Raw genomic sequence first — 13,566 nt, 5'->3', positions numbered from 1 at the left:
CCCACATCTCAGTCGATTCTCCAACTCAACGTTGGTTTTAGCATCTTTAAGCAACCTCGCGTTGGTCCGGAGATACGATCTCTTGATGTCCAATTCCTTGTCAAGCGTTTCTTTTTCTTTTTTCATCAGCTCCAGTTGGTTGTGGAGGTTGCTGATGGTTGTGAGTGTCTCCTGTTGGTGAGTTTGAGCCGGAGCCAAATTCTGCTGGGCTTTCAGGCTACAAATCTCCTTCAGGAGCTTCTGTTTTTCTTGGCTCCAGTCGACACTGTCCCTCTTGTCTTGGAGCAGATCCAAAACATTTGCGAGGATGTCCTCCTGGACGTCCAGGAGGACTCTCCCCTCAGTTGTGCTTTGGGTGAGTGTGGCCTCGTTGTCACTGAGTTCACACCGCACCTGCTCCTCCAATGTGCTGAGGTAAAAATTCATTGGTCTGTCCATCTTGTCTTTGTCTTGTCTTGTATGTGAAGTGATGTGATGACTTCTGTGACGTGTGTCGTCTTGTCAAGTTTGTTCTCTGAAACTGATCTCGCTGTCGATCTCTTCTCTGAACTGTACTCGAACTAAAAATGTAAGCCGAATCACCCAAATACATAGACTCCCAACATTCTAAAAAAATGATGTCATTAAGCTTTAATTCCATTAAAGCTTTATGACATCATTTTTTGAGCTGTGTTTGAGCTGTGATGTCACAGTTTGAGCTGTGATGTCATGGATTGAGCAGTGATCTCATTGTTTGAGCTGTGATGTCACAGTTTGAGCTGTGATGTCATGGATTGAGCAGTGATCTCATTGTTTGAGCTGTGATGTCACAGTTTGAGCTGTGATGTCATGGATTGAGCAGTGATCTCATTGTTTGACCTGTGATGTCACAGTTGGAGAAGTGATTTTTTTTTTTATATCAGGTAAAAACACGTTGCCATAGCAGTGGGACAGTCTCGAGGTACTAGTATACGCGTATAGTGTATTCCAATGCACTCTGGGGTATGTGTTGTGCCGAATAGTAATAGGTGTCTTGCTCTGCTATGCAGTGCAGGCACCCTAATAATTATAGGGAAAATTTCAACGGGTTAAGTTAAAGATCTTTATGCACTCAATAGATACAGTTCTGTCAAATTTTGGTTGCAAATTTGTTAAAATCCATGTTACTGAGCACTTCTCCTCTTCCATGATGATCCGTCCACCTGACAGGTGTGACATATCAAGATGCTGATTAAACAGCATCGTTACTCCACTGGTGTTTCTTGGGATGGTCACAATAAAAAGCCACTGGTGAACATTCGTGCAGTCAGCTGATAGACCTTTGTGACGGCAGACATTTTGACTTCATAGTAGGAAAAGCACAGGTGAAATTGATGACATTAATGATGGCTCAGTTCCATTAAGGTTTCCAGTAAGCTTTTCCAATGAGCCAGCATGGACGATACCAGCACCTCCCCTAAATGGATTACAGCCAGCATTACTGTTATTAAATGCACCTGTGCTTTTACTACAATAAGTCAAAATGTGTGGTGTAAAAAATATGCATGGCATGCCCTTCCTTACAACTTGTCACATCTGGCATTATGTTGTGTGATCACACTGCACATTCGAGACTAATATGTTTGTTTGTGTGTGTGTGTGTGTGTGTGTGTGTGTGTGTGTGTGTAAAGAAAACAGACAGCTCAAAATAAAAGTATGTCATCACCATTATTAGAATTACTGTTTGGATGTAGTTACAGTTTCAACAAATATGAATCGTAAATAACGATGAACATTTTAGTTTAAAAACAAAAGTGCTCATCATTGAAAGAAAGTGTCCCCTCCCCACCCTTTTGGACGGCCATGCTATCATGAATTTTGTTTTGTATTGATAAATCTGCACAGAGGCATTGACAGTTTGAACATGCTGGCTCAATTTGTATTGGTGTTCACTTTTCACATATCCAGTACGTGAACAGTGATGCCACATGATATTTTAACCTTTATGCAGATTGAGGAAGTTGGCAGAGGAGAAGCATTTTTTCCACCATCGCCTTGCAGCACCTACAACTGCGTGGGTTTCAGTTTTCTGTTTGCTGTCATTGCTTGGGTGTTCAGTCCAGCAGCTGCAAGAGATAGAGACGTAGAGAGAGATTCAGACCTGCAGCCTCTGTGTCAGAAGTCCCCATCCAGGGATCATAGGACTTCACCTTAGAGGGGGATGTAACCCTCTTTTCTTGACTTTTAGCGTTCCCCAGTTCTTCCGGGCTGTGGGTAATAAAGCGGGCTACAATATATCGTGGTTTCTCTCTTTTAATCTTCGCCAACACGGTAGACAGTACAGCATGCATCAACTTCGGGGTACAACAACTTCTCTCTCCCTCGTTCAACACGAGGCACTCACTGTGCGTCACTAATACCTGTCCCCACAAAACAAGGGCAGGTAGGAACCAATTCACTCACACAAGGGAATACAATAACTACTTTAAAAAAAGAAGCGCACAGGGACATATAAATAAAACAATATACTAAGTACTATAAATGACAATAAAATAATAATTAACAAGTAACTCAATGATACTGTAAAAATATTATTACTTAAATATGTTAGTAATATATGTACTGTATTGCTTCATTAAAAAAACACAAAATTACACAATAACTTAAGTAATAAAAATGACCTAAAAATATAATGTGCAGTAATTACAGTTACAGGGAAAACAGATGAAGTGCTCCTGCCTGGAGGGACACGCCCCCTCAGGCGGCATCACTTCAGCCTAATCAGAGGCAGTAAATGTTCACCTCTTTTTCACCTCTGACATGCTGTGTGCTCTGCTTCTGAACTCTCAACTTGGACTCTTGTCCATTGTCTCCAACACACTCCGGGATATCCCTTAACCATCACTTTTAGAATGTGACGCTCTCAGTCTGCTTCTGAAATCTTTAGCAGCAGAGTGTGTGCATTTTGTCGCCTCTGCACTGGCAGAAACATTCAAACACAACAGATCTGAAACTGAATCAGTCACACTGCAAGCACTTAGGTTATGTCACCGATTCTGCAGGATATGGGTCAACGCTACCCTCGAATCATTATAGTTTCATTTATTCTGTGCAGGGTGCTGCTGACACACCTGACCTTTGAAAGTGGACTTTAAATTGTTAGGAATGTTTTGAGGTGTTTGAGTAAAAGGTGTGTGCAAATGTTTTCAATGTATAATTACATATAACAAATTTTAATCCTTACACATACTCGTATCGCTCTGTTCACAAAATGCACTTTTCAAAATCAAGTTTTGAAAAATATTTTTACATTCATATATTTTCTACATTTGTTAAGTTAATTTTTTAACCAACATACGTCTGAGATCATAAATATCAAATACTCGTTATTTTTCAGAATTTTAAATGCCAGGTTTTTGTCATGATGCCACTATGTTTTCAGATGAGAAAAAAACAACACAAAGAATAAATTATTTGCAATATACTACATGCTAAGAATATGTTTTTATTATGATCACAGCTTAGGATATTTAAATGATTAGCAGCAACATTGATATTTATACATTATTGGTTTTTTTAGCTGTGTCAAATACTCACGCTCGGAACACAAATTGTGCTTTTAAAATCAGGCTGTAAAGAATATTATACATGAATAGGATTTTTGTTTTTTAACCAACATTAGCCCCTATCATTAATATCAAATATTCATAGAGTTTCAGAATTTTAACCATTTAAATGCTGTGTTTGTGTGCCACTATGTTTTTAAGAAGAAAATAAAAACACATTTAAAAAAAGGAGTTACTTTGTGCAGTAGAGGTGTAGGGACAGGTGACCACAGAAGCACATTTCACTGCAGCGATTTAATCTTGTGGTTAAAAAAACATCAACACACAAGACATCACAATGTAACTGGTTAATCCAGTACTTTCTACTGTTTGTTCAGAGGCTTAAGTGTGACCCCATGTTCAGAAAGCAGGTTTTAATTCACCTCCACAACTGTTTTCACACATCCTCCTCTGGATGACAAAGAGGTGATTTCCTAATGTTTGTTTGCGAAAGAATGACTGATTTTCTCCAGACTTTTTAAGACTAGTGTGTACATGTTGGAAGGTCAGTGCTTTGTGGTGAATTCTTCTAGCAACAAGAATTAGAATTGGATTTCAAGGTAAAGAAAAAATATATAAATGTTTTCAAATATTCCTGTGGATTACTCATAAACAACAGTTATTAACCCTTTGAAACCTGCACACTGGTGCAATTTCTTTGGGAATGTTGGAAAAAGGCAATGAGCAATTTGATAATAAATGTTTTGCAAATATGTTTTCAAGAAATGGGGTTTTTTCAAAAAATTAAAGCTAGGAAAAACTGTCTGGACATTTGGAAGCATTTTTCAAGGTCATTTCTGTGGTTTTTGTATTGTTTTTTAAAATATGTGTTTGCTTTGTAATTTTCAGTTTTCTTGTACTTTTTACTGATTTCTTCTAAATTTGTAGTTATTTCTTCTTTCATTGCTCATTGCCTTCTTCCCATGTTTTATGGAGAAATGAAGCCAGGTTTGCTTAGGTTTCAAAGGGTTAAATTGTTATTTACCACAGGTGTGCACTTCAAGTTTGTCCTTGATTCAAAAAAGAACCTTTACTCCAAAAGACTTGACCTTAGACTTAAAGTAGTAAATTCAAAAGCAGCACCATTTGATTCTCAAGTAACAAGCGGATCCTGTCAAGCCACATCGTTTGAATATTGACTTATTACGTCTTGGTTATGCACAATGAGCCTCCACTCGTATCTCTCTCTGAGTGTTTGTTTTGCTCTCCTCTCTGTGTGAATTATCAACTTTAGTTTCGCTTTTTGTGTCCAGATCCACATTCTTCATAAACACAGAACAAGAATTTAAATGCTTTTGTTTTCCCATTCCCATTCCCATTCACAGGTTTAACCCTTTGAAACCTGAAGCCAACATCAGTTTTCTAGTGCTGCATTCAGACGCCTGTCACATGCATTTAAATCTTTAAAAACACAAACAAATCGGACTGTTGCTGTTGCTGCTGTTGTTGAAAACATGGCTTAAATGGCAATAAGCAGCCTAATAAGAAATGTCCCTAAAATTGTGAGAAAAAAGGGAAAGAAAACAAAAATTACGAAAAGAAAAATATTTCCAACAGAGAGAAATAATTAGAAGATACTACTACTAATAATAATACTAATGATACTACTAATAATAACAATAATAACTAGAACATTTTTGCAGAAATGTTGTAGTGTGCCTGCTGCTGAGGGGCCACTAATGTATGTGCGGAGGAGGAGGGGGGTGGCCACACACAATTTATGGCTATTAATTACTTACTGGCATCTTTAATTGGCCACAAGGGCCCACAATGAAGGGCCCCCTCCACCTGAAGGGTCACAAGGGCCTACAATTAAGGGCCCCCTCCACCTGAAGGGCCATAAGTGGACCATAACTGCAAGCTCCCTTTGATCAACAACACAGTCCTGTAAATATTTCAAAATAAAATGCCTTGTATCAGCAACTGATGGAATTCTGTCCAGAGTCGCTGTCAGAGGGCTTTTGTTTTGAAAGGGAGGCAGGGAAATTGGAGTACAACAGACATCTTTGTATTTCCTCATCTCTGTGACAGACTTTTAAACTGCAGTATAAAGTGGTGTAGAGTCAATATTATCATCAAAACACCATCTTCATTGTCTTTTCCTGCTGACAAAAGCGCACGCCACATGTTAAAAAAACGCGAGCCACCATTTCTCTAGATGTGCTGCAGCTGACACGCATCAGAGATGCTCCTGATAAGTGCTGCTAGAGAAACGCTGAGTAATAATCGCGCGACACAACAAATCGATAATTTTAGTTTCTTGCCAACACATTAAATAATCGCTTAAATCAATTTTATCGATTTGTTGTTGCAGCCCTACTCTGAAATATTTCATTTTAATTCAAAACATTGAGTCTGAAATCCAGTTTTTCTTAAATTTTTGTTCATTTCTATTTTTTTCAATTTTCTTTTTCTATAAAATGTTTTGCAGATGTTTTTAAAATATTTTAAAATGTTTGGTTATTTTAAAAAAATCTTAAAAAATTGCTTTCTAACCTTGTGGGTCCACCAAAATAAAAGTCATGAAAAATGACACTATTGATCACAACCAGAAACTTTAAAAATAAAAATGATTATTGAATCCCCAAATTTACAGTGGTCCTTGAACATATCACATGGGACAAAAACTTCATGCATTTTACCCGAGTCATTCAGGAAGGCTCAAGGAGAAATATTTGTAGCTTACAGGAGGGTAAAACAAAACAGCCAGCCTCTCCTCTGATAAATAAAAAACAGTCTGGTGGGCCTACTCTTATTTTGGGGGGGAAAAAGGCCACATAATACCAAGACCAGTGCAATGAAATAGTTACTGTACTTTAAAAAAAACCTTTACGCACTTCAAAGTAAAAGCTCTGTGCTGCTAATTTACTGTACTTCAAAATAAAGTCACTTGCAGACCATTCAGAATGGACCTGCAACACAAACACAAAGCTGAGGTGTTTTTATTGTTTTACATTTTGCACAAATGCAAAACTGCATTAACTCTATGGTGGTGGGAAGGGGTTACTGTGGAAACGCTGTACCCACCCTTCGGTCTTCCCCAGTGATTAAAAGGCCTCATTTCGAACAGCTAATGAAAGCCCGTTCAGCATTGTAAACTATAGTTTTACTGTTAGCTCTGTTAGCACCGTTAGCAGGGTCACCACAGCTAAGTAAGTGGTGCCAACAGTAGTTAACAATGCCTAATTATGAGCTTTTGCAGCTCAAAATGAAGGCGCTTACTAATCTTGGAGGAGCCCTGCAGGTGGCCACCATGTTTTTCACGGCAACACCATCCACCACCAACTTTACATACTCAGCATATTTTACATATTATAGTATTCATATAATTCTTATTTTAAATTTTTTGACAATAAAAGATCCCACTTATCATCTTAAACAATGTTTGTTTCTCTCTTTGACTCTTCTTCCCTCCCCTTTTCATATTTTCTTTTCAGACATATCTCTTTTCCACTCATTTAACCTTTTGTTAACCTTTTGAATAAGTGCATGAACCACCATGGGGTAATGTCATCATTTTGACCATATTTTATACAAATGAATATTTTTCTTTTCATTGTGTTTTCAAATATTGTGATACATTTCTGTGCATTAAAACTTGAAATTGCAGCTTCACCACTTTTGACAGATAATTACTTTCTCTGAGTGACCAATATATAACTCTTGACTAAATAGCAACATTTGAACCAAAACATATTTGGCACATTTCTATATTCAGGCTACAGGGTGCAAACGAAAATCATTATTAATGCTGGTCTCATTTGTTAAAAAGCATTCAGTATTACACATGACTGTAAGGCAACTTTTCAATAATAGGCATATAAACATGAAATGATTTAGGGGGGATTTATTTTTGTTGAGGGGGTGGGGGGATGGGGGAGGGGGGGTCTAATTATAAGAAATGAAAAGGTTTGATTATAAGGAAATGAAAAGGTTTTCTGTTGCTGAAGATGTTTTGCTGGGCCTAAAAGACCCAGATCAGCAACAGATGCCCAGCCCGAGCTCTCTATGAAGACGAGGAAAACTCCCCATGAACATCAGGATGAGCAGATGAACATGAGAAGAAACCTCGGGAGAAGCAATTCAAAGAGAGATCCCCTCTCCACGGACGGCTGGGTGTGCATTAGTTCTTATTTGCTTATGAGGACCAATTTTACATCAGAAATTTACTTTCCGAGTGTGAAATCGAGTCTTGACCTCCAGAAACTCACTTCCTGGGGGTCAAGAGCAATCCTTACAAGTTAAGAAGAACTAATACACATGCATTAGTAATCATATAGCTGTGGGGACCAATTTTACAGTGGAAACTCACTTTCCAAGTGTCATGTTAATTCTTAATCCCCAAAAAGTGACTTTCTGGGGTTAAGTATTACGACTGAGATTAATCCACACAGCTATACAAGAATTAATGCGTAGTGTCTTTTGTGGTACTGTCAGATGGTGTCCTGAGCCAAGAATCAGAAGAGCTTGTACCACTTTCTCCTCTTCTTCTTGTTGATCTGGCTCTGTAGCTCCTCCAGCTGGGAGGTGAGGGCGGCCTCTGCCTCCTCCTTTTCTTGCAGAGTCACTCTGAGGCTTTCGGTGGCCTGGAGGAGCGATGCTTTCTCCTCCTGCCACATGTTGCTGTGCCTCTGCAACTCCGACTCTGCTGTGGTCAGAGCGGCCGTCAGGGTGCTGTTGTCCTGTTCCCGATTTCTCGTAGCTGAGCCTCGTGGGCGGCTCTTGCTTGCTCCATGTCGTGCAGCAGGGAGGTCTTCTCCTGCTGCCAACGGAGACGGTCGCTCCGCAGCTGGTCTTCAAATGTTGTTTTTAGAGTAGCAGTCAGGTTCTGGTGGTCATTGTCCTTTATCTCCAGCTGGACGAGATGAGTTTCCTTCAATCTGTCCAACTGGGAAGTCAAGGCCGAACGCTCCTCCTGCCACAAGTTGCTCTTACTTTGCAGTTGCTCTTGTGCATTCTTCAGAGCAGCAGTGAGGGCGTTGTTGTCCTGCTTCTTGTCTTTTAGCTGAGCTTCATAAGAAGCTCTAGCTTAAATCAGCGTCCTGCAGCAGGGAGATCTTCTCTTTGTGCCATCGCCGGTAGTCGTTCTGCAGCTGGTCCTCGAATGTTTTCTTGAGGACAGAGGCAAAGTTCCTGCTCCTGTCCTCTTGCAGCTTCAGCTGGGCCTCATGGCTCTCCTGCAGTTGGTCAATTTGGGAAGCGAGGGTGGACCGCTCCTCCTGCCATGTGTTGCGGTGTTTTTGCAACTGGTCTTCTGCATTCTTGAGAGCAGCAGTGAGGTTGCTGTTTTCCTGCTGCAGGGCGGCCCTCTCCTTGTCCCATCCTTCATGTTCCTTCTGCAGTGTGTGATCAAACTTCTTCTTTTGAGCTGCGAGACAGTTGTTTCTTTTGGTCTCGTGCAGCTTCAGCTGGGCCTCATGGCTCTCCTGCAGCTGGTCAATCTGGGAAGTGAGGGTGGACCGCTCCTCCTGCCATGCGTTGCGGTGTTTTTGCAACTGTTTTTGTGCGTTCTTTAGAGCAGCAGTGAGGTCGTTGTTTTTCTGCTGCAAGGCGGCCCTCTCCTTTTCCCATCCCTGATGTTCCTGCTGCAGCCTGTGATCAAACATTGTCTTTTGAGCGGCGAGATAGTTGTTAATGCTGGTCTCTTGCAGCTTTAGCTCAGCCGAATGTGTCGCATGCAGTCTGTGGAAGTGGGCAGTGAGGTTGGACTTCTCCTCCTGCCATTGGAGCTGTTTGCTCTTGAGCTCCTCCTGAGCCTTCCTCAAAGCAATCGCAAGTTGGTTCTTGTCTTTTTTGTCTTTCTCCAACTGCGCCTGAGATGCCGCTTTTTGGTCCTCTGCCTGCTGCAAGCGATCTTGAAGGACCTTGAGAAGGGAGGACTGCTGCTCATGATTTTTCTGAGCTTGCAGTTGCTCTGCCTTCTGGCGGCTCTCCAGCTCAAGCTCCATGTTGGTGTTGGCTGTTGCACAAAACTGCAGTATGTTCTCAGTGTCCAACTTCGCTGCCTCCAACTGTTTCAGAAGGGCGCCTTTTTCTTCCTCAGCCTTCGCCAATCTGTGCTGGAATTGCTTGATGATGTGGGCCTGGTGCTCAAAGTATTTTTGAGCTTCAACAGTCCCACATCTCAGTCGATTCTCCAACTCAACGTTGGTTTTAGCATCTTTAAGCAACCTCGCGTTGGTCCGGAGATACGATCTCTTGATGTCCAATTCCTTGTCAAGCCTTTCTTTTTCTTTTTTCATCAGCTCCAGTTGGTTGTGGAGGTTGCTGATGGTGGTGAGTGTCTCCTGTTGGTGAGTTTGAGCCGGAGCCAAATTCTGCTGGGCTTTCAGGCCACAAATCTCCTTCAGGAGCTTCTGTTTTTCTTGGCTCCAGTCGACACGGTCCCTCTTGTCTTGGAGCAGATCCAAAACATTTGCGAGGATGTCCTCCTGGACGTCCAGGAGGACTCTCCCCTCCGTTGAGCTTTGGGTGAGTGTGGCCTCGTTGTCACTGAGTTCACACCGCACCTGCTCCTCCAATGTGCTGAGGTAAAAATTCATTGGTCTTTCCATCTTGTCTTTGTCTTGTCTTGTATGTGAAGTGATGTGATGACTTCTGTGACGTGTGTCCTCTTGTCAAGTTTGTTCTGTGAAACTGATCTCGCTGTCGATCTCTTCTCTGAACTGTACTCGAACTAAAAATGTAAGCCGAATCACCCAAATACATAGACTCCCAACATTCTAAAAAAATGATGTCATTAAGCTTTAATTCCATTAAAGCTTTATGACATCATTTTTTGAGCTGTGTTTGAGCTGTGATGTCACAGTTTGAGCTGTGATGTCATGGATTGAGCAGTGATCTCATTGTTTGAGCTGTGATGTCACAGTTTGAGCTGTGATGTCATGGATTGAGCAGTGATCTCATTGTTTGACCTGTGATGTCACAGTTTGAGCTGTGATGTCATTGTTTGACCTGTGATGTCACAGTTGGAGAAGTGATTTTTTTAATTTTTATATCAGGTAAAAACACGTTGCCATAGCAGTGGGACAGTCTCGGGGTACTAGTATACGCGTGTAGTGTATGTGGGGTATGTGTTGTGCCGAATAGTAATAGGTGTCTTGCTCTGCTATGCAGTGCAGGCACCCTAATAATTATAGGGAAAATTTCAACGGGTTAAGTTAAAGATCTTTATGCACTCAATAGATACAGTTCTGTCAAATTTTGGTTGCAAATTTGTTAAAATCCATGTTACTGAGCACTTCTCCTCTTCCATGATGATCCGTCCACCTGACAGGTGTGACATATCAAGATGCTGATTAAACAGCATCGTTACTCCACTGGTGTTTCTTGGGATGGTCACAATAAAAAGCCACTGGTATGTCCTTCCTTACAACTTGTCACATCTGGCATTGTGTTGTGTGATCACACTGCACATTCGAGACTGATATGTTTGTTTGTGTGTGTGTGTGTGTGTGTGTGTAAAGAAAACAGACAGCTCAAAATAAAAGTATGTCATCACCATTATTAGAATTACTGTTTGGATGTAGTTACAGTTTCAACAAATATGAATCGTAAATAACGATGAACATTTTAGTTTAAAAAAAAAAGTGCTCATCATTGAAAGAAAGTGTCCCCTCCCCACCCTTTTGGACGGCCATGCTATCATGAATTTTGTTTTGTATTGATAAATCTGCACAGAGGCATTGACAGTTTGAACATGCTGGCTCAATTTGTATTGGTGTTCACTTTTCACATATCCAGTACGTGAACAGTGATGCCACATGATATTTTAACCTTTATGCAGATTGAGGAAGTTGGCAGAGGAGAAGCATTTTTTCCACCATCGCCTTGCAGCACCTACAACTGCGTGGGTTTCAGTTTTCTGTTTGCTGTCATTGCTTGGGTGTTCAGTCCAGCAGCTGCAAGAGATAGAGACGTAGAGAGAGATTCAGACCTGCAGCCTCTGTGTCAGAAGTCCCCATCCAGGGATCATAGGACTTCACCTTAGAGGGGGATGTAACCCTCTTTTCTTGACTTTTAGCGTTCCCCAGTTCTTCCGGGCTGTGGGTAATAAAGCGGGCTACAATATATCGTGGTTTCTCTCTTTTAATCTTCGCCAACACGGTAGACAGTACAGCATGCATCAACTTCGGGGTACAACAACTTCTCTCTCCCTCGTTCAACACGAGGCACTCACTGTGCGTCACTAATACCTGTCCCCACAAAACAAGGGCAGGTAGGAACCAATTCACTCACACAAGGGAATACAATAACTACTTTAAAAAAAGAAGCGCACAGGGACATATAAATAAAACAATATACTAAGTACTATAAATGACAATAAAATAATAATTAACAAGTAACTCAATGATACTGTAAAAATATTATTACTTAAATATGTTAGTAATATATGTACTGTATTGCCTCATTAAAAAAACACAAAATTACACAATAACTTAAGTAATAAAAATGACCTAAAAATATAATGTGCAGTAATTACAGTTACAGGGAAAACAGATGAAGTGCTCCTGCCTGGAGGGACACGCCTCAGGCGGCATCACTTCAGCCTAATCAGAGGCAGTAAATGTTCACCTCTTTTTCACCTCTGACATGCTGTGTGCTCTGCTTCTGAACTCTCAACTTGGACTCTTGTCCATTGTCTCCAACACACTCCGGGATATCCCTTAACCATCACTTTTAGAATGTGACGCTCTCAGTCTGCTTCTGAAATCTTTAGCAGCAGAGTGTATGCATTTTGTCGCCTCTGCACTGGCAGAAACATTCAAACACAACAGATCTGAAACTGAATCAGTCACACTGCAAGCACTTAGGTTATGTCACCGATTCTGCAGGATATGGGTCAACGCTACCCTCGAATCATTATAGTTTCATTTATTCTGTGCAGGGTGCTGCTGACACACCTGACCTTTGAAAGTGGACTTTAAATTGTTAGGAATGTTTTGAGGTGTTTGAGTAAAAGGTGTGTGTGCAAATGTTTTCAATGTATAATTACATATAACAAATTTTAATCCTTACACATACTCGTATCGCTCTGTTCACAAAATGCACTTTTCAAAATCAAGTTTTGAAAAATATTTTTACATTCATATATTTTCTACATTTGTTAAGTTAATTTTTTAACCAACATACGTCTGAGATCATAAATATCAAATACTCGTTAATTTTCAGAATTTTAAATGCCAGGTTTTTGTCATGATGCCACTATGTTTTCAGATGAGAAAAAAACAACACAAAGAATAAATTATTTGCAATATACTACATGCTAAGAATATGTTTTTATTATGATCACAGCTTAGGATATTTAAATGATTAGCAGCAACATTGATATTTATACATTATTGGTTTTTTTAGCTGTGTCAAATACTCACGCTCGGAAGACACATTGTGCTTTTAAAATCAGGCTGTAAAGAATATTATACATGAATAGGATTTTTGTTTTTTAACCAACATTAGCCCCTATCATTAATATCAAATATTCATAGAGTTTCAGAATTTTAACCATTTAAATGCTGTGTTTGTGTGCCACTATGTTTTTAAGAAGAAAATAAAAACACATTTAAAAAAAGGAGTTACTTTGTGCAGTAGAGGTGTAGGGACAGGTGACCACAGAAGCACATTTCACTGCAGCGATTTAATCTTGTGGTTAAAAAAACATCAACACACAAGACATCACAATGTAACTGGTTAATCCAGTACTTTCTACTGTTTGTTCAGAGGCTTAAGTGTGACCCCATGTTCAGAAAGCAGGTTTTAATTCACCTCCACAACTTTTTTCACACGTCCTCCTCTGGATGACAAAGAGGTGATTTCCTAATGTTTGTTTGCGAAAGAATGACTGATTTTCTCCAGACTTTTTAAGACTAGTGTGTACATGTTGGAAGGTCAGTGCTTTGTGGTGAATTCTTCTAGCAACAAGAATTAGAATTGGATTTCAAGGTAAAGAAAAAATATATAAATGTTTTCAAATATTCCTGTGGATTACTCATAAACAACAGTTATT

Source organism: Plectropomus leopardus, chromosome 10 (assembly GCF_026936395.1).
Source record: "Plectropomus leopardus strain MGB_pleo_1.0 chromosome 10, ASM2693639v1, whole genome shotgun sequence".
In the NCBI taxonomy this organism is placed as follows: domain Eukaryota; kingdom Metazoa; phylum Chordata; class Actinopteri; order Perciformes; family Serranidae; genus Plectropomus; species Plectropomus leopardus.
This window is presented reverse-complemented; position numbering follows the sequence as displayed.